Source organism: Schistocerca cancellata, chromosome 8 (genome assembly GCF_023864275.1).
Source record: "Schistocerca cancellata isolate TAMUIC-IGC-003103 chromosome 8, iqSchCanc2.1, whole genome shotgun sequence".
NCBI classification, from domain to species: Eukaryota; Metazoa; Arthropoda; class Insecta; order Orthoptera; family Acrididae; genus Schistocerca; species Schistocerca cancellata.
Window position 1 is genome coordinate 424005830 of NC_064633.1, and position 27299 is coordinate 424033128.

The window sequence follows — 27299 nt, forward strand, 5'->3', positions numbered from 1 at the left end:
TATTGGTACAGAAAAATACACAAAAGACATACTCAACGAACAAATACATTTTAAATATAAAAACTTGCCTCGTAAATTTTATTGAAACTATAAGAAAGGGCCAATCATCGTAATAAACACAAAACGAACACTTCTCATTTACGTAAAAACCACAAAAATACTATCTCTGAAAAATTGAACGTTGTCAATGACTTCGCGCGAAAAAGAAATTCCGTTGGAAACATATAGCATAGCTGGAGCCGAAGCAGTCAAAAAAGCTGTCAAAGATAACTTTACAAAATCACGCAAATAAAAAGTAAACACCCAAATTACTTTATTATTACATAACTAAAAGAGAACCGATATGTACGCACCAAGATGCCAAACGGACCACGTCATACCAACTAAGACGTAATCATCTGGTGCCATATGTAGACATATACTAACATAGACGTAAGGGACAATATTGTACTATCTTCACAGGCATATTTGGTAATGGCAAAATGCTGTATCTTGTTACTACTTGTCACTACGAGCAAATAAATAAAGAGTGCAGCAAAAAGCTTGTAATTAAAATAAAATAAAAATAATTCGTCCTTTCAATTTACGCTTGAGTAAAATTGTGGTTCGGAGCTCACGTTAAACACTAGGTGCCCCTATAACGGAGTCGCTGTTAATTCAAAGGTCGGAGGAAGGCAAGCACGTATTATACCAGATAGGGCCATACCTCGCGAAGCACTGCGGTATGCAGAGATAGACAGATAGATAGATAGAGAGAGAGAGAGAGAGAGCGGGGGGGGGGGGGGGGGGGACAGAAGATAAAAATGGGTTTCGAATGAATGTAGTGTTTCGAGATTTCTATTTCAGTTTCGACATTTCGCAACACAGGTGAGCCTGCATGCTTGCTGTACTAATTTTTTCCATTAAATTGCTAGCATAATATTTTCGGATTGTACAGCCTTAAAAATATATATTTCTGAATTGAATTTTGCCAAAGAAAAATTCTATACTGAGTTGTCCAGAAGTCTAAGAGAATATAATGTATCAGTGCACATGTGACGATGTCCTAACGATACTTTTCTATACATAGTGTTTAAGTATTACAGGTACAAACGAAAGGGTCGAGTAGTGTACAATCAAACAAACAAATAATCCTAATAAGCGTAGTTCCGGAAACCAAAGCTTCCTAGAAAGCAGTGGTGTCTCCGATGCATGAACATCTTAAACACAGTTCCAGAGGATCCAAACTGCAGATATACATCCGAGAATAAAAACATTACAATTGTTTCACACGGTCACCGTTCATGTAAAGGTAATCACCTAGAGGCAGTGCCACTAACCACTAGACCGCGAACTGCGGCTTTCAATCAGATAGTGTACACTAGCACACTGAGGTGACGAAATTCACGGGATTGCGATGTGTACTTATACCGATGGCGGCAGTATGGCGTACACAAGGTGTAAAAGAGCAATGCATTGGCGGACATGTCATTTGTATTCACTTGGTTCATATGAAAATATTTCGACACGATTATGGCCGCACGACGGGAATTAACAGACATTGAACGCGGAATGTTTGGTTCAGATAGATGCATCTGACATTCCATCTCGGAAATCGTTGGGGAATTCAATATTCCGAGATCCATAGTGTATTGAGTGTGCCGAGAATACCAAATTTCAGGCATTACCTCTCACCACGGACAACGCACTGACCGACGGCCTTCACTTAACGACCGAGAATAGCGGCATTTGCGTAGCGTTTTCAGCGCTAGCAGACAAGCAACACTGCATGAAGTAAAGGCAGAAATCAATGTGAGAAGTACGACGAACGTATCCGTTAGGACAGAGCGGCAAAATTTGGCTTTAATGGGCTATGGCAGCAGACGACTAACGCGAGTGCCTTCGCTAACAGCACGATATCGCCTGCAGCGGCTCTCCGGCTCGTGACCATGTCGGTTGTACACCAGACGACTGGAGCACCGTGGCACTGTCATAGGAGTCCGATGGCAGGGTTCGAGTGTGGCGCCCATAAAGCCATGGACCCAAATTCTCAATAAGGCACTGTTCAAGCTGGTGGTGGCTCAATAATGCTATGGAAAGTTTCATGGAATGGAGTGGGTCCTCACTAATGAAAGTGGTTATGTTCGGCTACTAGCAGACAATTCTGCAGCCATTCGTGGACTTCATGTTCCGAAACAACGATGTCATGTCACTGGGCCACAATTGGTCACAGATAATCGAAGAACGTTATGGACAATTCGAACTAATTAATTGGCCATCCAGGATGCCCGACATTAATTAAATGATGATGACGTCCCATGCTCCGAGGAGCATAGGGGACGATGCGAGAGACCCGCACCACTGTACTAGTCAAGGTCCTAGTGGAGGTGGTTTGCCATTGCCTTCCTCCGACCGTAATGGGGATGAATGATGATGATGAAGACGACACAGGGCAGGAAAAATCCTTGACCCCACCGGGAAGCGAACCCGGGACCCCGTGCGCGGGAAGCGAGAACGCTACCCCAAGACCACGAGCTGCGAACTTGAATATTTATGGGATATAATGTAGAGGTCATTTCGTGCACATCCTGCTATAGAGGCAAATATTTCTACAAGGGACTTCCAAATACCTGTCGAGTCCATGCCTTGGTCGAGTTTCTGCACTACTCCGGGAAAAATGAGATCAGAACCTATATTAGGAGGTATTCCATGACTTTCACCACCTCTTTCTAAACTGCGATAAACACAATAATCATGCACGAGCCATCACATAATACAGTATTTTAAAAATTAAGGATATTTCTCAAACGTATTTGCCACTTTTTGTAATCAAGCCAGACTAATGTCCTCTTACTTTCATTATGTGGCGTAACTCTGTCTGCTGAAATAGGAGTTGCCTGGTGCCAATAAGCACGAAAAGAGAGTGTTGAGTGAACTCAGACCATGCGAGAGATAAGAGTAGTTCAAACCGTTGCTTGAACAGTTTACGTATGTGAGCGCTTAAGGGCCGAGTTAATTTGCAGATATTATGTCGATTGGAATACTCTCTTTCAAATTCTGAAGGTGGCAGGAGTAAAATACAGGGACCTAAAGGCTATTTACAATTAGTACAGAAACCAGATGGCAATTATTAGAGTCGAGGGACATGAAAGGGAAGCAGTGATTGGGAAGGGAGTGAGATAGGGTTGTAGCCTATCCCCGATGTTATTCAATCTGTATATTGAGCAAGCAGTAAAGGAAACAAATGAAAAATTCGGACTAGGTATTAAAATCCATGGAGAAGAAATAAAAACTTTGAGGTTCGCAGATGACATTGTAATTCTGTCAGAGACAGCAAAGGATTTGGAAGAGCAATTGAACGGAATTGACAGTGTTTGAAAGGTGGATATAAGATGAACATCAACAAAAGCAAAACGAGGATAATGGAATGTAGTCGAATTAAGTCAGGTGCTGCTGAGGGAATTAGATTAGGAAATGAGACACTTAAAGTAGTAAAGGAGTTTTGTTATTTGGGGAGCAAAATAACTGATGATGGTCGAAGTAGAGAAGACATAAAATGTAGACTGGCAATGGCAAGGAAAGCGTTTCTGAAGAAGAGAAATTTGTTAACTTCGAGTATAGATTTAAGTGTCAGGAAGTCGTTTCTGAGAGTATTTGTATGGAGTGTAGCCATGTATGGAAGTGAAACATGGACTATAAATAGTTCGAACAAGAAGAGAATAGAAGCTTTCGAAATGTGGTGCTACAGAAGAATGCTGAAGATTAGATGGGTAGTTCACATAACTGATGAGGAGGTATTGAACAAAATTGGGGAGAGGATTTTGTGGCACAACTTGACTAGAAGAAGGGATCGGTTGGTAGGACATGTTCTGAGGCATCAAGGGATCACGAATTTAGTATTGGAGGGAAGCGTGAGGGTACAAATCGTAGAGGGAGAGCAAGAGATGAATATAATAAGCAGATCAGAAGGATGTAGATTGCAGTAGGTACTGGGAGATGAAGAAGCTTGCACAGGATAGAGTAGCATGGAGAGCTGCTTCAAACCAGTCTCAGGACTGAAGACCACAACAACAACAACAACAACAACAACACATATAATACTCGTGGTGTGTGATTCGTCTAATGCAACTAAATAAGGAGTCACATCCAAAGAATATAGAATCATCTCAGGAACGACGAAAAACACCAACACTGACGCCAATATTTCTTCTTCCAACCGTGCAAATCTGTTTAGATTTAACTGGAACTGCGATTAAAAATTATTACTCCATTGACGAAAGAGCGTTAACAGCTGCAGATACCATTGCGACTACTGTGCCTCAGGTGTGGCGCGCAATAGGAACAGTACTTTAATTTTAAAGCCACACCATATGAGCGATTGAAACAATATGGGATAGCCGTTTCGAGGCGTTGCCGCTTTTGTGTCCACCGCACGTCCCCCGTACTCTGTAGCAGGTGAGACCCATTTCCTGCCACGATAAGCGCAAGTGGTCGTTGGGCGCCATACAAAACAGGAAATGACTGGCCCTTTTTCCAGGGTTCCCACACCACGCGGCGCGCCGCTGGGAGGATGTGCGAGCACTTAGTCATTCTTCTGATTACCGAGCTTCACGGAATCCGTTAGAGAAACCAACCTCGTAGCTTTCCTTGTTAATGCGCAATGAGATTAACGCATCTGTACGATGAAGCCTCTACAACCGAGACCCTTTTTTGCACAGATCACTATCGACCTATCGCTGAACGGCTTTAGGGAACTGTAACAATTCTTTTTGTGGCCTTCAGCCCGCGGTTTGGTTTCATGCAGCTCATCACGCTATTCTATAATGTGCAACACTCATTTGGATCTGTTTACTGCAGTCAGCCCTCGGTCCCTCTGCAGTTCTCTCCCCAACACTGCTTCCCCCCCCCCCCCCCCCCCCTCTCGCCTTCCGCTGAACGGCGGAATTTCTTGCTAAAGTGTATATTCACATTTTTACATTAATACACTGACTGGAAAAAATCGCAACACCGAAAAGGAGTTGTTCGATATAAACGAAAGTGCGCAGGCCTGTTCTACATCCGAAAGGTGATGTCTACTCAGATTTCGCGTCGGTCGTACAATAGCGGCGTCAGTAGCCCCACTGCGAGGATGCAAATGATGTTTGCTTTAAGTACACGATGTACCAGTCGTTAGCGTTAGTTATGCTTGAGACTGGAGGCGGTGAATTGATGTTACTTAAGAATACCATTAAGGTGACAACACCTCACTGACTTTGAACGAGGGCTTGTGATATGCGGCAAGAAAGGAAGAATGAATTGATTTTTGGTGTTAATAACGATCATCCTCCTTTACCTCCTCTGCATTATTGCAGATGACGTGTCACTGAGCTCATTTGTTCTGTGCATGCAGTACACGTGAGGCGCCTAGTTGTTTCCACTGCACTATGTGAAATACAAAGGTTCTGTTATAGTTCACTAACCTGCTGTCTTCAAACTGATGTCCCCAGCGCAGAAAACAGCACGCCGGTCGTAGGTTCTGTATCTTGAGGCTGAAACTGAGTTTTAGCGAGGTTCTGTTCTGAAATAATGTATCACTTCTTTGGGATGCCACTCGCGTATTTTAATATAGCCACACGAGAAGACTACATGATCTTAATACAACACCTTCTGATACAGCAAAGTACATGATCAAACACAATGTTTACGAAAATGTATCTTTACACTATTTGTGGCACGTGTCTGTGCCTCATGACTACCAGAGCGAATCTTTTAATACTGAATACTGGCAAATCACATCCTGCCACAGACAACGTGACTGCACATCTCGACTGCCTAATCCAGAGTGACGAACAGCCCGAAACACTTCTCGCGCCATACCAAAAAAGGCGTGACCCGAACGTTTCCGAAGTGCTTCGTCTGCAATTTCGTCAGTCTTTTGTTTTTTATTTAAATTGTTTTTAATAATTCTAAAATGACTGATTGATAGTCAGCTTTTGAGAGATATTTATATTAAAAAGTGAAGTCATTCCAATGAGTAGTTTAACTAACAATAATAACTATAATGTTTTGGCGCCCTTGCTCCGAACACTGCAGCCAATCACAGAACAGTAGCATTATGCAGGCGGTCTTTCTCACAAGAATGGTACCGAATCTAACATCTGTCACAGGTACCTCACACCACATTTCGTCATCTACATACTTCTTGCATCTCCACTGCTCTGGGAACAGCTTCTTGGAGCCTAATATGATGGCTGACTAAGCCAGAAATATTACAAATAGGGCTACGAAAAGCTGAATGATCCTTCTGAGATACTGAAGAAAGACTTGTCAGGAATGTAGCCATTGTACATGACTGCTGACAGCGGTGGTCAAGCGAATGTACGTTCGCAAGAAGACCGGGCTTCAGATGGCCATGTGACACTTCTGAGAGGGAAGACCATTGTGCTCGGCTTATGGTTCTGTCGCGCCGTACTGCATGTGCAACAGCAATTTGAGCAGTAGTCGGCACCATAGTGACACAATGAACTGTTACAAATCTGTAACTTCAAGGACAGCTCCGAGCCAAATGCCATGTACCGTAGATTCCACTGGCCCCAAGGCACTACAGTTTCATACTTCAGTTGAGTCAAACGAGAGCTCTTTGGATGCCACGGATGTAGATCTGTTATGTTTTATGAGGGAAGCTGGTTCTGCCTCGGTGCCAGTGATGACCGTGTGTTGGTTGGTTGAGGACTGCAACCAACCTGTCTGTGTGCTAGACACACTGGACCTACACTTGGATTTATAGTCTGGGGTGCGATTTCGTATGACAACAAGAGCACTCCCGTGGATATCTCACAAACACTCTGACTGCGAATTTGGGCGTCAATCTGGTGATTCGACCTGTTGACCTACCACTCATGAACATCATTACAGGAGGTGTTTTCCAACAGGATAATGCTCACCCACATACCGTTGTTGTAATCCAGACATATTGCCTTGGTCTGCACGATCACCAGATGTGCCTCCAATTGAGCGCATGTGGGATATCATTGGATGACAAATCCAGCTTCACCAGAAACAGCATTCACCGTCCCTGTATTGACCAACCCAGTGCAACAGGCATGGAACCCCATTCCACAAACTGACATCCGGCACCCATAAAACAAAATGCACGCAAGTTTGCATACTTTCATTCAACATTCTGGCTGTTCACCCGTTATTAACGTACCATTATTTCTCATTTGCAATGGATTACCTCGCGCTTACATTAACCTGTGATTTTGCGATGTTAATATGTTAAATATGTTACACAGAAAAATGTATTCCCGAAATTTCATTGCAATCGTTAATCGTTTTTTGGTATTTATGAGTGTTTTTCGTCAGTATTCAAATGGCTCTGAGCACTATGGGACTTAACTTCTATGGTCATCAGTCCCCTAGAACTTAGAACTACTTAAACCTAACGAACCTAAGGACAGCACACAACACCCAGCCATCACGAGGCAGAGAAAATCCCTGACCCCGCCGGGAATCGAACCCGGGAGCCCGGGCGTGGGAAGCGAGAACGCTACCGCACGACCACGAGATGCGGGCTTTTCGTCAGTGTGTATTATGCTATGTGAAATATGTAATTTTTAATGTATGTAAGTGTTGTACATATATATGTCCATTTCTCTTGCAAGGATGGCGTACCCAGCGAAATTAATGTCTGTGTACAATTAAATGAAATGTTCGTATGGCCTTCTTGCCCTGAAGTCCCCTTCTAGTGAGTTCGGCCACCTGGTGCGAGTCTTTCTATTTGTCGCCACTTCGGCGACATGTGGGTCGATTGTGATAAAATGGTGATGACAACATGCACGCTCAGTTCCGAGCGAAGAAAATCCCCGACTCGGCCGAATAGGTTCCCGTGATCGAGAGTCGGCAGTGCTAACCGCGAGAACTGACTAATGTCTGTGTAAAATCAGAGGGACGGACAGTTGAAGGAATCGGAAAAGAGAGAAAGGGAGGGAGGGAGAGAAAGAAAGAGAGAGAGAGAGAGAGAGAGAGAGAGAGAGAGAGAGAGAGAGATTTATCTGAGATTTTTCAAGATTTTTTTTTTTTTGTCATCAGTCTGCTGACTGGTTTGATGCGGCCCGCCACGAATGTGGCTAACCTCTTCATCTCAGAGTAGCACTTGCAACCTACGTCCTCAATTATTTGCTTGACATATTCCAATCTCTGTCTTCCTCTACAGTTTTTGCCCTCTACAGCTCCCTCTAGTACCATGGAAGTCATTCCCTCATGTCTTAGAAGATGTCCTATCGTCCTGTCCCTTCTCCTTATCAGTGTTTTCCACATATTCCTTTCCTCTCCGATCCTGCGTAAAACCTCCTCATTCCTTACCTTATCAGTCCACCTAATTTTCAACATTCGTCTATAGCACATCTCAAATGCTTCGATTCTCTTCTGTTCCGGTTTTCCCACAGTCCGTGTTTCACTACCATACAATGCTGTGCTCCAGACGTACATCCTCAGAAATTTCTTCCTCAAATTAAGGCCGGTATTTGATATTAGTAGACTTCTCTTGGCCAGAAATGCCTTTTTTGCCACAGCGAGTCTGATTTTGATGTCCTCTTTCCTCCGTCCGTCATTGGTTATTTTACTGCCTAGGTAGCAGAATTCCCTAACTTCATTGACTTCGTGACCATCAATCCTGATGTTAAGTTTCTCGCTATTCTCATTTCTACTACTTCTCATTACCTTCGCCTTTCTCCGATTTACTCTCAAACCATACTGTGTACTCATTAGACTGTTCATTCCGTTCAGCAGATCATTTAATTCTTCTTCACTTTCACTCAGGATAGCAATGTCATCAGCGAATCGTATCATTGATATCCTTTCACCTTGTATTTTAATTCCACTCCTGAACCTTTCTTTTATTTCCATCATTGCTTCCTCGATGTACAGATTGAAGAGTAGGGGCGAAAGGCTACAGCCTTGTCTTACACCCTTCTTAATACGAGCACTTCGTTCTTGATCGTCCACTCTTATTATTCCCTCTTGGTTGTTGTACATATTGTATATGACCCGTCTCTCCCTATAGCTTACCCCTGCTTTTTTCAGAATCTCGAACAGCTTGCACCATTTTATGTTGTCGAACGCTTTTTCCAGGTCGACAAATCCTATGAAAGTGCCTTGATTTTTCTTTAGCCTTGCTTCCATTACTAGCCGTAACGTCAGAATTGCCTCTCTCGTCCCTTTACTTTTCCTAAAGCCAAACTGATCGTCACCTAGCGCATTCTCAATTTCCTTTTCCATTCTTCTGTATATTATTCTTGTAAGCAGCCTCGATGCGTGAGCTGTTAAGCTGATTGTGCGATAATTCTCGCACTTGTCAGCTCTTGCCGTCTTCGGAATTGTGTGGATGATGCTTTTCCGAAAGTCAGGTGGTATATCGCCAGACTCATATATTCTACACACCAACTTGGATAGTCGTTTTGTTGCCACTTCCCCCAATGATTTTAGAAATTCTGATGGAATGTTATCTATCCCTTCTGCCTTATTTGACCGTAAGTCCTCCAAAGCTCTTTTAAATTCCGATTCTAATACTGGATCCCCTCTCTCTTCTAAATCGACTCCTGTTTCTTCTTCTATGACATCAGACAAATCTTCACCCTCATAGAGGCTTTCAACGTATTCTTTCCACCTATCTGCTCTCTCTTGTGCATTTAACAGTGGAATTCCCGTTGCACTCTTAATGTTACCACCGTTGCTTTTAATGTCACCAAAGGTTGTTTTGACTTTCCTGCATGCTGAGTCTGTCCTTCCGACAATCATATCTTTTTCGATGTCTTCACATTTTTCCTGCAGCCATTTCGTCTTATCTTCCCTGCACTTCCTATTTAGTTCATTCCTCAGCGACTTGTATTTCTGTATTCCTGATTTTCCCGGAACATGTTTGTACTTCCTCCTTTCATCAATCAACTGAAGTATTTCTTCTGTTACCCATGGTTTCTTCGCAGGTACCTTCTTTGTACCTATGCTTTCCTTCCCAACTTCTGTGATGACTCTTTTTAGAGATGTCCATTCCTCTTTAACTGTACTGCCTTCTGCGCTATTCCTTATTGCTGTATCTATAGCGTTAGAGAACTTCAAACGTATCTCGTCATTCCTTAGTACTTCCGTATCCCACTTCTTTGCGTATTGATTCATCCTGACTAATGTCTTGAACTTCAGCCTACTCTTCATCATTACTATATTGTGATCTGAGTCTATATCTGCTCATGGGTACGCCTTACAATCCAGTATCTGATTTCGGAATCTCTGTCTGACCATGATGTAATCTAATTGAAATCTTTCCGTATCTCCCTGCCTTTTCCAAGTATACCTCCTCCTCTTGTGATTCTTGAACAGGGTATTCGCTATTACTAGCTGAAACTTGTTACAGAACTCAATTAGTCTCTTTCATTCCTTGTCCCAAGCCCATATTCTCCTGTAACCTTTTCTTCTACTCCTTCCCCTACAACTGCATTCCAGTCGCCCATGACTATTAGATTTTCGTCCCCCTTTACATACTGCATTACCCTTTCAATATCCTCATACACTTTCTCTATCTGTTCATCTTCAGCTTGCGACGTCGGCATGTATACCTGAACTATCGTTGTCGGTGTTGGTCTGCTGTCGATTCTGATTAGAACAACCCGCTCACTGAACTGTTCACAGTAACACACCCTCTGCCCTACCTTCCTATTCATAACGAATCCTACACCTGTTATACCATTTTCTGCTGCTGCTGATATTACCCGATACTCATCTGACCAGAAATCCTTGTCTTCCTTCCACTTCACTTCACTGACCCCTACTATATCTAGATTGAGCCTTTGCATTTCCCTTTTCAGATTTTCTAGTTTCCCTACCACGTTCAAGCTTCTGACATTCCACGCCCCGACTCGTAGAACGTTATCCTTTCATTGATTATTCAATCTTTTTCTGATTGTAACCTCCCCGTTGGAAGTCCCCTCCCGGAGATCCGTATGGGGGACTATTCCGGAATCTTTTGCCAATGGAGAGATCATCATGACACTTCTTCAAATACAGGCCACATATCCTGTGGATACACGTTACGTGTCTTTAATGCAGTGGTTTCCATTGCCTTCTGCATCCTCATGTCGTTGATCATTGCTGATTCTTCCGCCTTTAGGGTCAATTTCCCACCCCTAGGACAAGAGAGTGCCCTGAACCTCTATCCGCTCCTCCGCCCTCTTTGACAAGGCCGTTGGCAGAATGAGGCTGACTTCTTATGCCGGAAGTCTTCGGCCGCCAATGCTGATTATTTATCAAAATTTAGGCAGTGGCGGAGATCGAACCCGGGACCGAAGACGTTTTGATTATGAATCAAAGACGCTACCCTAGACCACGGGTCCTTTTTCGAGATATAACAAATGAATATTTGAACATTTCAATGACTAACAGGTAGTGAAAAAGGTTTACGAAGGTGAAGGTGTGATTACAAGTGATTATTGTCTTTGGAAGTCTGCTAGCGATTTATGGGCACAGAGGAGCTGATGTGGGAGATACAAATGACTGAGGAATGTGGCTTTTTACTGAACGACGATGAGAAACGATTAATTATTAAATAAGACACTATCACTTTATAAAATTTCACGATTGGATTAATAAAAAATAGAGGGTAGTTAACATGGCGGTTTTAATGCTAACGCGACACAAAACATTCATACAACAATGTCAGACTGTCAGAAAAGTTCGTCTTTGTGATGTTGTTCAGTTCGCACGTCATAGTTGCTTCAATGTCGGTTATGCGTCGAAGAGTTCACCATTCATGTGAAATTCTGCACTTGGACGTTTCGCGGTAGGTTCGTATTGATAACACCAAGTCTCGTCACCGGCGATGATAGTTTACGGAAAAGAATTGTCCGCATTTTCCGTATCAATCAATTTTCTGCAGGCGTCAACGCGTTGTTTGCGAGTCAAGGTGTGCGGGACAAACTTTGACACAATTTTCTCTTGTTCACAACATTTTGGAGAGTGTCTTGAACGTTTGATTTAGAGATGTTACTTCATTGCAGTTTACGACATGACAGCGTTGACACACTATGGCTGCACGTCCACTGCTTAGCACTGCCTGCTCAGAACTATCTAAGCGAATGCACATGTATTGTTTGCAGTTGGTAGTTCAAGCTGCCACGTTAGTTACTGCGCTGCTGTCGCTTATACGCCAGTAAAAATTCAATCTCGGAATTTTTTATGTCTGGAGCACTTTTGAGAAAGCATTGCACAAATAACTGCTTTATATGGTTTTTTTTGTTTAACGAAGAAATGATCTCTTACAGTCATGCAGCGTGGTTTTGCTTCATGGGAACTAACTAAAGGAAACCATCCGTGAGAACCTAAGAAGCAAAGACGAGCATACAGATATATGCCTGGAAATGCGTTGCAGAGAATGCTACGGTGGTGTTGGTTTCAGTGACTAAAAGCGCACATGAGAACGCATTAGACAATTGGGAATATCCTGTCTGTACTGCTATTTCAGTAGTATGTTGGAGGACTGTTGATATTTTTAAAAGGATGGGGAATCGGGTAAATCGATTTTAAAAAATGTAACATTATTGACTCTTGATGTATTGACGAAAAGTATCGATATGTTAATATACCGGCGGTAAAAATATCGACGTACCGCACCATAAAAATATCGGCTTCACATTATAAACATACTGCTGCTTTTAGAGCTGTATATTCAAATATTGATTTATTATTAGATATTCTGACCAGCAGCAAACTAACAGGCTGCCTACTCCTCTTAGAGCAAGAATTGAAAGCAAAACTATGTTCAAATGTGTGCGAGTTCCTAAGGGACCAAACAGCTGAGGTCATCTGTCCCTAGACTTACACAGTACTTAAATTTACTTATGCTAAGAACAACACACACATCCATGCCCGAAGGAGGACTCGAACCTCCGGCGGGAGGAGCCGCGCAACCCGTGAAATGGTGCCTAAACCGCGCGGCGAAACCTATGTACGTTGACGTTTGGCGATAACCACTTTGCTAGCAATGGCATCTCAATGTAAGTGGCACAATAGATGGTGTCCGATGGGTCTGTTGCTCGATTTCGTCACACATCGTATTTGTCCCGAACACATCATTTCGACTTCCTTGTTTTTCATTTCTGCCAACGCGAGAGATCTAGCAGTTGTAGTGTCAGAAATTCGTGGCGAAGCTAAATATTGCAGTTTCTGTTTGTAGCGCCAAGCGCCGATTACGTCAGCATTTCCCCTCACACGTCTCCGCCCACCGCAAAGACCAGTCCTGTCATTTAGATTACTGTTCGTCATTTTCAGTAATTGTTTTTGAAGAATGTCGATGTGAAGAAGTAACCGCTATTTGTGTTAAAAAATAATTTTTAACGCAACTGGCGTGCTATTTTTTCACATCGGAGTCTTGTTATTCCATACATACCGCCGCACCAGCCCCTACCCCTCCGCCTCCCCTCCTTGTGTGCCTCATGTTCTTGATTGACACACTCAAAGAGAATGATTGGGCGTGATGAAAGCTCATTATAGGTAAAGCTTATTTACAAAATCATCTACATACAGGTATACGACGGGAATTCTAAAAGTAAAGGCACATTTGTGAAAAGATGTACTTATTCTGATGATAGAAAATTCGGACATGTATTCAAATAATAGTATAGATAACTTGTAATATGTTTTAGCTAGTGGTACGTTGTAGATACTGGACCAAATAAAAAATTAAATAATGCTTTCCTCAAATTCGGTTCTGTACCTCCTCATTAGTTATTTCACATACCTATGTAACATTCCGCATTCTCCTATAGCGTCACATTGCAAAAGTTTGTAATTATTTCTTGTCTGAACTCTTCATCGCCTAAATCACACTTCTGTGCCTTCGGAAAAGGCTACCTACCAATTAATTTTCGATGGTAACGAATTTCGGTTTATCGCAGATTCTCTCTACTTTGACCATCGTCACCTATTTTGCTGCTTCAGTAAGAGATCTCGTCTACTGCATATAGTGCCGTTTCCTGATCTAATAACCTCAGTATCACCTGATTTAATGTGAATATGTCCCATTACAGTTACAAACCATTACAATTCTAGTTATGCTGGTATCATCGTAAGGTAATAATGTTTGTTTCTTAATTATTTATTACTTGAGTGAAATAATTATATATCTGGAAGAATTTTTTATGGCGCCCAGCAATCATAATACACACGTTCAAATGGCTCTGAGCACTATGGGACTTAACATCTGAGGTCATCAGTCCCCTAGAACTTAGAACTACTTAAACCTAACTAGCCTAAGGACACTACATACATCCATGCCCGAGGCAGGATTCGAACCTGCGACCATAGCGGTCGTGCGGTTCCAGACTGAAGCGCCTAGAACCGCTCGGCCACTCTGGCCGGCAATACACACGTGAAAAACAGTATTGCATCCCCTCGGTTCCGAGAGTTCCGGAACCTGTACAGAAAAATTCCGCCCTTTTTATTGTTCATGGAAACCACACATTGCATGTTGCACCACCATACAGCGACACCTTCAGATGTGGTGGTCCAGACTGCTGTACACGCCGGTACCTCTAATACCCAGTAGCATGTCCTCTTGCATTGATGCATGCCTGTATTCCTAGTGGCATAATATCCACAAGTTCATCAAGGCACTGTTGGTCCATATTGTCCCACTCCTCCACGGCGATTCGCCGTAGATTCATCAGAGTGTTTGCAGGGTCACGTCGTCCATAAACCGCCCTTTTCAATCCATCCCAGGGTCTGGAGAACATGCTGGCCACTCTAGTCGAGCGATGACGTTATCCCGAAGGAAGTCATTCACAAGATGTGCACGAGGGGGGCGCGAATTGTCGTCTATGATGGCGATGTGGTTGAACTACCGGTCGGAAGAAGACATTCACGTATCGGACTGCCGTTACCGCGCCTTCTATGACCACTAGCGGTGAACGTCGGCCCCACGTAATGCCACCCCAAACAGCAGGGAACCTTGACCTTGCTACACTCGCTGGACAATGAGTCTACGATGTTCAACCTGACCGAACTGCCTCCAAACGCTTCTCTGGCGATTGTCTGGTTGGAGGAATATGCGACACAAGTCGGTGAAGAGAACGTGATGCCAATCCTGAGCGGTCCATTCGGCATGTTGTTGGGCCCATCTGTACCGCGCTGCATGGTGTCGTGGTTGCAAAGATGGACCTCGCCATGGACGCCTGAGTGAAGTTGCGCATCATGCAGCCTATTGCGCACAGTTTGTGTGGTAACACGACGTCCTGTGGCTGCACGAAAAGTATTATTCAACATGGTGACATTGCTGTCAGGGTTCCTCCGAGCCATAATCCGTAGGTAGCGGTCATTCACTGCAGTAGTAGCCCATGGGCGGCCTGAGCGAGGCACGTCATCGACAGTTCCTGTCTATCTGTATCTCCTCCTCGTCCGAACAACACCTCTTTCCGAGACGCCTGGACACTTCCCTCGTTGAGAGCCCTTCCTGGCACAAAGTAGGAATACGGACGCGATAGAACCGCGGTATTGACCGTCTAGACATGGTTGAACTACAGACAATGCTAACCGTGTACCTCCTTCCTGGAGGAATGACTGGGATTGATCGGCTATCGGATCCCCTCCGTCTAATAGGCGCTGCTCATACATGGTTGTTTACATCTTTGGGCAGGTTTAGTGACATATCTGAATAGACAAAGGGACTTTGCTTGTGATACAATACCCACAGTCAACAGCTATCCTCAGGAGTTTTGGGAACCGGGGTGATGCAAAACTTTTTTTGATGTGTGTTTGTTACTTAACGCTTATTCAACTGTACATTTATTGGGTCATTTTATTACAGTTCCATTAATTTTCCACTTATTTTCACGGTTCCTATCTAGGCTCAAGTTTCTGTTTTGTTTGGTTTTTTAGGAAGGTAGATGCGTCTGAAGATGATCTCATAGATGAAAATTGGTCAGAACTTAAAGGTAAAATTTTGCTCTTTCAACATTGCAGCACAGTCAGCAATCGTGATAAACTAATATATAAGAAACTATCAGCCTCGATTGTGCTAATGAAACCAACCTTTACCTAGGTTTCAGCCCAAATAATTGAGCCTTCTTCAGAAGATATACCTGTATCTATAATTTGTCTAAGAGGGCACGGTCTAGAAATAAAACGATAACAGCCTGACTACGCCTATTCAGGCTGTTTTAGTTTTATTTCTAGACAATTTAACCCGGGTTAATTGGAAGAAATTCTAGACATTGTAATTGATGACTTTGATTTCATACATAGTAAAAACCCTCTGTCATAGCAAAGAGTTGGAGAAGAGTTAGAGACCACACCCAGGGTACATCGCTAAGGGGTCTTAACACCACATAGCATTATCCTAAAATCGATTACGCAACTCTTTTAATTAGTATTTTAGTCTAAGTAGAGGTCTGTTACAGGGATAGACCCATCACATCCGACCGAGGGAATCTGTCCAAGGTAGAAGTTACACTATCAGTGGGTGGTAACTTGCCTGTTTGTGATCCCTGTCACGTCGGATTAAAGGAAGGGGTCGAAGCAATTCAGAGGCGTGCTGCTAGATTTGTTACCACTAGTATTTCAGACGAGCTCCGTGAACTTAAATGGAATTCCCTGGAAGGAAGATATGATACTGAGGTCACAAAAGTAATGGGACAGCGATATGCACATACACAGACACAAGGTGTAAAAGGGCAGTGCTGTGGCGGAGTTGTCAGTTGTCTCAGATGACTTATGTGAAAAGGATTCCGACGTGATTATAGCCGCACGACGAGAATTAACAAACTTTGAACGCGGAATGGTAATTGTGCAACTAGCCGCATGGGACATTCCATTTTGGAAATCGTTAGGGAATTCAGTATTCTAAGATCCACAGTATCAAGAGTGTGCAGAGAACACCAAATTTCAGGTGTTATCTCTCACCACGGACAACGCAATGGCCGACGACCTTCACTTAACGACCGAAAGCAGCGGCATATGAGCAGAGTTTTCAGTGCTAACAGACAACCAAAACTGCGTGAAATAACAGCAGAAATCAATCAAGTACGACGGTCCATTAGGTAACTATGACGAAATTTGACGTTAATGGGCTACGGCAGCAAACGACCGACGCGAGTGCTTTTGCTAACAACACATCACCTGCAACGCCTCTCCATGCCACGTAACCATATCGATTGGACCCTAGACGGTGAAAAACCGTGGCCTAGTAAGAGGTGTTCCTGTTTCAGTTGGTAAGAGCTGATGGTAAGGTTCGAGAGCAGTGCACACCCCACGAAGCTATGGATCCAAGATGTCAACAAGGCACTGTTCAAACTGGTGGTGGCGTGATAATGGTGTGGCTGTTCACGGAATGGACTGCATCTTCTGATCCAAATGAACCCATCATTGACTGTAAATGGTTCTGTTTGACTACTCGAAGACAATCTGCAGTCATTCATGGATTCATGTTCACAAACAACGATGGGCCACAGTGTAGAGCATTGTAGACAATTCGAGCGGATGAGCCGGCCAGAGTGGCCAAGCGGTTCTAGGCGCTACAGTCTGGAACCAACCGACCGCTACGGTCGCAGGTTCGAATCCTGCCTCGGGCATGGATGTGTGTTATGTCCTTAGGTTAGTTAGGTTTAAGTAGTTCTAAGTTCTAGGCGACTGATGACCACAGCAGTTGTGTCCCATAGTGCTCAGAGCCATTTGAACCATTTTCGAGCGAATGATTTGGGCACCCAGATCACCTGACAAGAAGCCCATCGAACATTTATGGGACATAAGCGAGAGGTCAGTCAGTGCATAACGTCGTGCACCATCAACACTTTCGCAATTATGGACGACTATAGAGGCAGCATTGCTCAATATTTCTACACGAGACTTCCATGCCATGTCGAGTTCTGCACTACACCTGGCAGAAGGAGATCCGACACGATATTAGTAGGTATCCTATGACTTTTATTATCTCAATATATTTACAGAAAATACTATAGAAAATTTAGGGAACCGACATTTGCAGCTGACTGCGGAACGATTCTACTGTGCCAGTACGGTAGCTCAGCATTTTCGCTCAGAGGAGTTGTAACCCTTGCAAGATCCCCTCGCTTCTAAACTGATACTGTTATTACTCAGCTTAGCCGCGAGTCCGTAGAGGGTGGTATAAGTGACGTACAGTATGACTGGTCAGCATTTCCACTCGGAATTTGCGAGTGTAAGTCGGACCTTCCTTGATCCGCCTTGGTGGGTCGTGTCGTCGGATTTCCCCCTACATGTGCGCGGTGCAGCTCTCGTAAATGTCGTCCCGTGCAGATTCTTCATTGGCGCATTGGATGTCTCTGCCGGTGGAAGCTAATTATCTGAAATTGCTGTCGATCAACTTTGGGGTATCTATTTACTCGAAATTAACATTCAGAATGCCGTAATATCACTTTTATTCCTATTAGATCAATAATGAAACACTCATGTCACAAACTATTCGTAACCGAGGGCATGGCTACCATCGAACAAGACAGGAAGAGCTCTTAATGCCGACTGCCAACTTTGGCGCGCAGTCTGTATCTCTTACTAGTTTTGTCACAGTTCGTGGATTTCCGATCAAATTCGTACTTACTAAGATATGCATTTGTTAACGAACGGGTGTGAATTTTAACGAGACAAAATTATGATAAATAGTTTTAAACATCCAGAGGCTCCTCCTAGTATTCATGTTGTCATAAATGACTTTAATTATTAAATACAAATAAACAAAATCGGTGACTTTGGCACCAAGATGGCGGTCCTTCCCGTCAGGTGTATTTCCCAGGCTAACGCTTGTTGCTACGGTCCAGCACCGAGCCCCACCCCACTACGCGCGACATATGGTCGCTTCGTCACCTAGCCAGCCAGTGTGGGAAATGCTCTCCGATTCATGGCCGGCTACGGACTACAGCACTTCCTAACTGTCGTGAATACATCAATGAGAGACAATAATTTATTAAAACTGGTAAAAATGTCTTCCTCACGTAAGAGGCACCTTACACCCTCTGTAATAAAAAGGCTGAGTGAAGTTTTCACTGATAGGATGTGAGAGGTGTCATAAGACATCTGCTGCACAGTATGGACAACGAAAAATGACGAAGGAACAGATAGAACTACAAAGAAGAAGAAGAAAAAAAATACTATTGCCAACGTACATTTCACTTAAGGACCACGAACACAATGCAAGAGGTATTAGGACTCGTGTAGATGCGTATAGGCTGCCATTTTTCCTCGCTCCATTTGCGAATGGAACAGGAAAGGAAGTGAACAGCAGGGTGGCAAGGTAGCCTCCGCAACGCACGTTACGATGGCTGGTAGGGTATGTACGAGGTGCATTCAAGTTCTAAGGCCTCCGATTTTTTTTCTCCGGACTGGAAAGAGATAGAAACATGCGCATTGTTTTAAAATGAGGCCACGTTCATTGTCAATACGTCCCAGAGATGGCAGCACTGTACGGCACATGGAATTTTACCGCCAGCGGCAAGAATGAGAACTGTTTTAAATACTTAAAATTCCGACGTTTTCCTTACTTGAACAGCGTGCAATCATTCGTTTTCTGAATTTGCGTGGTGTGAAACCAATTGAAATTCATCGACAGTTGAAGGAGACATGTGGTGATGGAGTTATGGATGTGTCGAAAGTGCGTTCGTGGGTGCGACAGTTTAATGAAGGCAGAACATCGTGTGACAACAAACCGAAACAACCTCGGGCTCGCACAAGCCGGTCTGACGACATGATCGAGAAAGTGGAGAGAATTGTTTTGGGGGATCGCCGAATGACTGTTGAACAGATCGTTTCCAGAGTTGGCATTTCTGTGGGTTCTGTGCACACAATCCTGCATGACGACCTGAAAATGCGAAAAGTGTCATCCAGGTGGGTGCCACGAATGCTGACGGACGACCACACGTTTGCCCGTGTGGCACGTTGCCGAGCAATGTTGACGCGCAACGACACCAGGAATGGGACTTTCTTTTCGTCGGTTGTGACAATGGATGAGACGTGGATGCCATTTTTCAATCCAGAAACAAAGCGCCAGTCAGCCCAATGGAAGCACACAGATTCACCGCCACAAAAAAATTTTCGGGTAACCGCCAGTGCTGAAAAAATGATGGTGTCCATGTTCTGGGACAGCGAGGGCGTAATCCTTACCCATTGCGTTCCAAAGGGCACTACGGTAACAGGTGCATCCTACGAAAATGTTTTGAAGAACAAATTCCTTCCTGCACTGCAACAAAAACGTCCGGGAAGGGCTGCGCGTGTGCTGTTTCACCGAGACAACGCACCCGCACATCGAGCTAACGTTACGCAACAGTTTCTTCTTGATAACAACTTTGAAGTGATTCCTCGTGCTCCCTACCCACCTGACCTGGCTCCTAGTGACTTTTGGCTTTTTCCAACAATGAAAGACACTCTCCGTGGCGTGGCCGCACATTCACCAGCCGTGCTGCTATTGCCTCAGCGATTTTCCAGTGGTCAAATCAGACTCCTAAAGAAGCCTTCGCCGCTGAGGGCGATTACGTCGAGAAGTAACGCCAGTGTCATCGATTTCGGGTGAGTAGTTAATTAGAAAAAAAATCGGAGGCCTTAGAACTTGAATGCACTTCGTAAGTATCGATGCAGAGGTATTCTCTACCACGTACTTCGCATTGGCTTGCCGAATATAGTCGTGGGTGTAGATCGTATACTGCAGTGATATGAGAAAACCAGCTCTGCATTCCTGTGGAGTGGCTTTTAAATCGGACTGCTGGACACGGCACTCACTGGACAAGCTGTCGACAGTGGCCTGTAACCAGAGCTGGGAGTGCGGCCACGCCCGGGTTGCGGAAGGCGCGGCGTCAGCTGTGCCGGGCGCTGGACGCTGGAGAGGTGCCAGGCGGCCATCCTCCACCCTGCCCAGCCTCCCCTCCCGAAACTGGCGGCCCCGGGCGGCAGCTCCGCGGAAGAGCCGCGGCGCGGCGGTCTCCCAGTCGTGCGGCCCATTAGCATAACAGGATAACTCGGCCCGCCACCGCCTAATTGCGCCAAATAACACGTTCCGCGCCGCGACGGACAGCGACAAATTTGATTCCAGTACTCTGCCGAGTCGCTTCAACCTCGTATCACAATCCTGTTTATCAGAAACTGGGAATAAGCCGACTGATTGGAAAGAGCTACCGTCCCACGAATTTCGGTGGATATATCTGTTACTTTCTTACATTTCTCTCCGATGGACGTGCCAAGTGTGACGTTTCCCTCTGAAAGTACACTACTGGCCATTAAAATTGCTACACCAAGAAGAAATGCATATAATAAACGGGTATTCATTGGACAAATATACTCGTATTGTACTACAACTGACATGTGATTACATTTTCACGCAATTTGGGTGCATATATCCTGAGAAATCAGTTCCCGGAACAACCACCATTGGCCGTAATAATGGCCTTGATACGCCTGGGTATTGAGTCAAACAGAGCTTGGATGGCGTGTACAGGTACAGCTGGCCATGCAGCTTCTACACGATACCACAGTTCATCAAGAGTAGTGACTGGCGTATTGTGACGAGCCAGTTGCTCGGCCACCATTGACCAGACGTTTTCAATTAGTGAGAGATCTGGAGAATGTACTGGCCAGGGCAGCAGTCGAACATTTTCTGTATCCAGAAAGGCCCGCACAGGACCTGCAACATGCGGTCGTGCATTATCCTGCTGAAATGTAGGGTTTCGCAGGGATCGAATAAAGGATAGAGCCACGGGTCGTAACACATCTGAAATGTAACGTCCACTGTTCAAAGTGCCGTTAATGCGAACAAGAGGTGACCCAGACGTGTAACCAATGGCACCCCATACCATCACGGTGGGCGATGCGCCAGTATGGCGATGACGAACACACGTTTCCAATGTGCGTTCACCACGATGTCGCCAAACACGGATCCGACCATCATGATGCTGTAAACAGAACCTGGATTCATCCGAAAACATGACGTTTTGCCATTCGTGCACCTAGGTTCGTCGTTGAGTACACCATCGCAGGTGCTCCTGTCTGTGATGCAGCATCAAGGGTAACTGCAGCCATGGTCTCCGAACTGATAGTCTGTGCTGCTGCAAAAGTCATCGAACTGTTTGTACCGATAGTTGTCTTGCAAACGTCCCCATCTGTTTACTCGGGGATCGAGACGTGGCTGCACGATCCGTTACAGCCATGCGGATAAGATGCCTGTCATCTCGACAGTGATACGAGGCCGTTGGGATCCAGCACGGCGTTCCGTATTACCCTCATGAAACCACAGATTCCATATTCTGCTAACAGTCGTTGGATCTCGACCGACGCGAGCAGCAATGTCGCCATACGATAAACTGCAATCGCGATAGGCTACAATCCGACCTTTATCAAAGTCGGAAACGTGATGGTACGCATTTCTCCTCCTTACACGAGGCATCACAACAACGTTCACCAGGAAACGCCGGTCAACTGCTGTTTGTGTATGAGAAATCGGTTTGAAACTTTCCTCATGTCAGCACGTTGTAGGTGTCGCCACCGGTGCCAACCTTGTGTGAATGCTCTGAAAAGCTAATCATTTGCGTATCACAGCATCTTCTTCCTGTCGGTTAAATTTCGCGTCTGTAGCACGTCGTCTTCCTGGTGTAGCAATTTTACTGGCCAGTAGTGTATTATATACGAATTGGTACACGACGGTAAGGAGGGGTGTACTACAGAGTGGTGCGGCCAGTGTGATCGTATGAAAGCTGGACAGGAGCAGAAATGATTAGCGAGCAAGCTAACACAGTGACCTGAAGATTTACTGCACCTTTATTTCTCCAGGCGAACGAAGACTCATTACAAATAATGCAGCAAGAACACAAGTCCAGCCATCACAATGCCAACAAGCATGAAGCTCGCTCTACCAAGCACGAACTATGGTGTAGGTACTGCGACTAGGCCGCATCTGCGTAGCGAAATGGCTCTGAGCACAGGTGGGTTGAGTCGCCGCCGCCGGCCGTCCTATATCGCGGCAGCCGAGGGTTCTCGTGGTACAGAGCCACTGAGGGCGTAGTTCGGCGGGCAGTAACAGTATGCTCGCTACAACCCGCGCGACCGCTGTGGGCGTCAGACTGAAACTTGAAAATTCCGTTGCTACGAAGACCGTGTGGGGTATCGATACGTGATATCACAACAAGGAGTCTGTTTCATTCCCTTAATTATTAACATTAAACAGTTATATGTGGGCAGGCTGAAAACGCAAATAATAATTGCTTGAATAATTGGAAAGAACAGTTGAAAGAAATCTGAAGGTAATTTATGAATCTGTACCCAATCATGGACGAACTTTAACTGATACCAATATCAACAGACCTTCAATATCAATACATTCAAAGTCAAAATTCATAATTTGCTATACGTACTCCTTCACATTAATTCCGTTGTGTTTAGTCTTGATTGTGACAATGTCGATGCAGGATCGCTCCTCCGGATGTTGAGTAAATTCTTCTTGTCTGCTCCAAACCTCTTGTGGCACGATACCTGCGGCGAATGAAATGATGAACAAGTAGGAGTGGACATCTTAAATGTGCGAATAAATTTTGCTTTTCTAATAACTTTTTATAACACGTTTAATGTACTGTTGAAATACAAATTTTTATCAATGCTGGTACGACGGATCCAAACATACGTCCGTACGCTACTACTTAACGAAACAAAATGGTGAAGACTTAACAAATTGAAGAGCGAATTTCTTACTTTGTTTCATACAGATATTTAACGATGTATCAAAACACTATCCTTGCCACAAAACAACTCGTTATTTACCGTTGGCGGTGTCTATAACTCATTCAGTTTACGTATAGCAAATATACACACATAAAAAAAAATTCGGTTCCGAGAGTTCCGGAACCGGTACAGAAAATTGGAATAGAGATGAACATAAACATCATTTCCACCCTTTTCATTGCTCATCAAAACCACACATTGCATGAGAGATTTTCAGAGGTGCTGGTCCTGATTGCTGTGCAGACAGGTACCAGTAGCGTGTCCTCTAGTATCGATGCATGCCTTTATTCCCCGTGGCATACTATCCACAAGTTCATCAAGGCACTGTTGGTCCAGATTGACCCTGTCCTCAACGGCGATTGGGCTTAGATCCCTCATAGTGGTTGGTGGGTCACGTAGTCGATAAACACCCCTTTTCAATCTATCCCAGGCATGTTCGACGGGGTTGATGTCTGCAGAACATGTGGGCCACTCTAGTCGGGCGATGCCTGAAGGAAGTCATTCACAAGATGTGCTCGATGGGGGCGCGAATTGTCGTCCATGAAGACGAATGCCTAGCCAATATGCTGCCGATGTGTTTGCACTATCGGTCGGAGTATGGCATTCACGTATCGTACAGCCGTTACGGCGCCTTCCATGACCACCAGCGGCGTACGTCGGCCTCACGTAATGCCACCCCAAAACAGCAGGTAACCTCCACTTCGCTGCACTCGCTGGACAGTGTGTCTAAGGCGTTCAGCCTGCCCGGGTTGCCTCCAAACACGTCTCTGACGATTGTCTGGTTGAAGGCATATGTGGCATTCATCGGTGAAGAGAACGTGATTCCAATCCTGATCGGTCCATTCGACATGTTGTTGGGCCCATCTGTACCGCGCTGCATGGTGTCGTGGTTGCGAATATGGACCTCGCCGTCGACGTCGGGAGTGAAGTTGCGCATCATGCAGCCTATATCGCACAGTTCGACTCGTAACGCCGTGTCCTGTGGCTGCACGAAAAGCATTATTCAACATTGTGGCGTTGCAATCAGGGTTCCTCCGAGCCATAATCCGTAGATAGCGATCGTCCACTGCAGTATTAGCCCTTGGGCCGCCTGAGCGAGGCACGTCATCGACAGTTCCTGGCTATCTGTATCTCCTCCTCGTCCGAACAACATCTCTTTTCGAGACGCCTTGACACTTCCCTCGTTGAGAGCCCTTCCTGGCAGAAAGTAGCAATACGGACGCGATCGAACCGCGGTATTGACCGTCTAGACATGGTTGAACTACAGACAATGCTAACCGTGTACCTCCTTCCTGGAGGAATGACTGGGACTGATCGGCTGTCGGAACCCCTCCATCTAATAGGCGCTGCTCATGCATGGTTGTTTACATCTCTGGGATGGTTTAGTGACATCTCTGAACAGTGAAAGGGACTGTGTCTGTGATACAATATCCACAGTCAACGTCTATCTTCAGGAGTTCTGGGAACCGGCGTGATGCAAAACTTTGTTTGATGTGTGTATAAGAAAAGAAAAGAACGAAGAAATAATGTGAATCAATACATCATCTACACTGGCGTAAAATAAAATCCTTGTAGGGGCTATAAAGGGAAGAAAGGTCATATCCTGTCTTGAGATTGACCCCAGATCTCCAGGGCCAGAGACTGGTGCTTCATCCTTTAGACCACCGTGACTCGCCAATGATAATATTAACTGGTTATCAGTGTGGCCTGGAATCTCATTGACTGGCGTAGAATTGTCTTCAGCGATAAGTCCTGCTTCAAACTGAGCCCCGATGATGAACAAACATGTGTCTGGAGACGTATATGACAGTAGTTGGAAACAGCCTGACTGTCGCCATCCAGAAGGCGCCCAACAACCATGAGTCATGGTCCGGCGTGCTATTTCATTTCATAGCAGGATGCCGTTGGTCATCATCTGCAGCGGTAAGTCCACCATATTCTACGCCCTGTTTTGCTGCCCTTCATGGCAAGCAACCCTGGGTTGACATTTCAGCAAGATAAAACCCGCCTGTACACGGCTAAAGTTTCTACTGCTTGTCTTCGGTCATACCGGACCCTTCTTTGGCCAGCAATGTCGCCGGATCTCTCCCTAATTAAGAACTTTTGAAGCGTTTTAGCAGGGCCCTGCAACCAGCTCGGAAATTTTGCGATCTAACACGCCAACTGGACAGAAAGTGACGTAATATCACTCAGAAAGACATCCAACAACTCTATTATTCAGTGCCCAGCCGAGTAACTGCTCGTATAATGGCCAGAGATCGACCAACATGTTACTGACTTACTAGTTTCTGAATCCCTTTCTCTTGAATAAATAATCCATTTTTCGCAAATCATAATTATTTATTTGTCTGTTCAATTCCACGAAATCTGTAAATTGTGCTCCAAAAATACGATATGTCGTATTAAAGAAAATTAGTTATACCACATAAAGCTGCTGTGTTATTTATTTACGACTAGCTTCGCTACAGCGTACCATCTGGCTGATTTTACAGCTCAGAGTAGTATAAACTACGCGACCCTGATTATAATGCATCTCAATTACACTGCCAGAAAAGAAATGCAGAGCCCTCGAGGACAAGATCACTTAACTGATTATTGAGGTGACAGACAGTTCGTTATTGTAGGAGTATATGAATAAACATTCAGACCAAATGAAACATCCATGTCACAGTAAAGGGTACCCAAATAGTCGCATCAGTACACAGTGTACCCCACCTCTTGCGGCACCGCAGACAACAGGCAAAGGTGCCGTCGAATGGCATCCTGCTACAAATTCTCCCAAGCATCTTGCACCTTTCGCTGCAATTCGACAACGGAACTTGCACGTCAGAGAGAACGGGTAAATTCCCATTTCAAAGTGTTCTATACATGTGGCGAGAGATCTATTGTTGTTGTTGGCCAGGACAGATGCACACCATGGAGAACGTGTTGCGTAGCTGTGGACGTGCAATATCCTGTTGACAAACCACGACGAAGACATCTCAGTAGCATTCGGATAACAGCCTGTGAAACATAGCGGTCACTGATTATCTTACCATTCAGAAACACCAAATGTGACCGCAAGTTGTAATGATTGTCTCCCCCCCCTCCCCCCACCATGAAGCGTGTGGAGGGGTCTGTGTCGTGGGCGAATAGGCACCTCACCAGTCCACGCCCATCAATCGCATAGAGATAGAACCTGCTCTCATCACTAAAGACAAGAGAACGTCATTCTACTCTGCAGTCGACACTTTCACATGTCGTTGTCGAGGTGTCAGCCCGGCCAGAGGCACACGTGATCGTAATGCTGCTGCAAGTAAACAGTTCCTAGTGGTCCCTGATGATACAGCAATTTCAGCATGTTCCCGGATTTCGCCCCTGAATGATATTCGGTCGACCACCACTGTTCGCACAAAATGCGTCCATTTTGACGTGCGTCTGTACTACGTGGTGTGGAAGTGTTCGACACAGCACTGTTGAAATCAGAAACACACTGCCGAAACATCGTGCACGACATGTGCAGCAATCCGTCGATATGTCCATATGGTTACCTGCAGGCACACAATGCAACACCATTCGAATGACTGAAGCTG

At 44.8% G+C, this 27299-nt stretch overlaps 1 protein-coding gene across 1 annotated transcript in view; it reads left to right on the forward strand.

The window, feature by feature from the left end:
- LOC126095038 (ras association domain-containing protein 10-like) overlaps positions 1–27299 on the forward strand; it is a 1121197-nt gene that overhangs the window by 257859 nt on the left and 836039 nt on the right. The window lies entirely within an intron of this gene.